This window comes from Octopus bimaculoides, chromosome 25 (genome assembly GCF_001194135.2).
Source record: "Octopus bimaculoides isolate UCB-OBI-ISO-001 chromosome 25, ASM119413v2, whole genome shotgun sequence".
Lineage (NCBI taxonomy): Eukaryota > Metazoa > Mollusca > Cephalopoda > Octopoda > Octopodidae > Octopus > Octopus bimaculoides.
Genome location: NC_069005.1, coordinates 11,461,514 through 11,462,424, shown reverse-complemented (window position 1 = coordinate 11,462,424; position 911 = coordinate 11,461,514). Strand labels below are relative to the sequence as shown.

At 38.6% G+C, this 911-nt stretch overlaps 1 protein-coding gene and 1 long non-coding RNA gene across 2 annotated transcripts in view; one reads left to right on the top strand and one right to left on the bottom strand.

Annotated features, from left to right (window-relative positions):
- The window catches only part of LOC128250786 (uncharacterized), a 27,658-nt gene that overhangs the window by 6,952 nt on the left and 19,795 nt on the right, over positions 1 to 911 (bottom strand). The window contains exon 4 of the transcript XR_008266766.1: positions 384 to 532. The gene's annotated coding sequence lies outside the window, so the exon portion shown is untranslated. The remainder of the gene's footprint in view (positions 1 to 383; positions 533 to 911) is intronic.
- Positions 17 to 911, top strand: part of LOC128250787 (uncharacterized) — a 10,149-nt gene continuing 9,254 nt past the window's right edge. Inside the window, exon 1 of the long non-coding RNA XR_008266769.1 lies at positions 17 to 125. This is a non-coding gene — a long non-coding RNA (uncharacterized LOC128250787). The remainder of the gene's footprint in view (positions 126 to 911) is intronic.

The window sequence follows — 911 nt, the reverse complement described above, 5'->3', positions numbered from 1 at the left end:
ATCTATACCTATCAGCTCAATGGAAAACCACTTCTAGCCGCTTCAGAAAGGCAGTCACAAAATCGCATGTTCAACAGCAGTTCAAACTGGAATTTTGATGACATACCAAATTGAGCACTCAGAATGTATGTCTATTATTTTCAGTCACCCTGACGAAAACTCGTGTCTTTTATATCTATCTATCTATCAATCTATCTATCTATCTATCTGTCAGCCTGTCTATCTTTGTTTCATCTATTCTGTCTTTCTTTCTCCCTTTCTTTCCTTCTTTGTTTCTTGTTTTCTTTCGCTCTTGTTTTACTCATTCTGTCATTCTATTTCTTCGCGCATTGAATCAGAACTTTAAATTGCCACACCATAAAAAGCATAAAAAATCATTTTACCTTTTCATCGGGTCTTTTACAATAAACAGGTTCCTGATTGTGCAAATATAGTAGTTCAGGGCAAGGTAATCTCTCACTCACACATGTGTAGAATTTGCAGTCCAACTTTTGATCAAAAGAATAGCATTCAGCTACTCGTTGTTGAGAAACTAAGAAATAGAGAAACAAAAAGCTCTTAGTAAATGTGTGATTATGGCCGTTGTTGTTGTAGATGTCACTGCAGATGTATTCATTGTAATTGTTATGGACTTTGCATTGTATTGTTTTCTTTTAATTCTTGATGCTGTTGCCTTTGCTGCTGTTGTTACTGCTGCTGTTAGTGGTGGTAGTGTTGGTAGTGGTGGTGGTGTTGTGGTTGTTGTTGTTGTTATTGAGGTCGTGTGAAGGCACGCGGCTTAGTGGTTAGGGTAACCTGCTCACGATCGTAAGGTCGTGAGTTCGAGTCACTGCGGTGTGTTGTGTCCTTGATCAAGACACTTTATTTCACGTTAGCTCAGTCCACTCAGCTGGCAAACATGAGTAGTGACT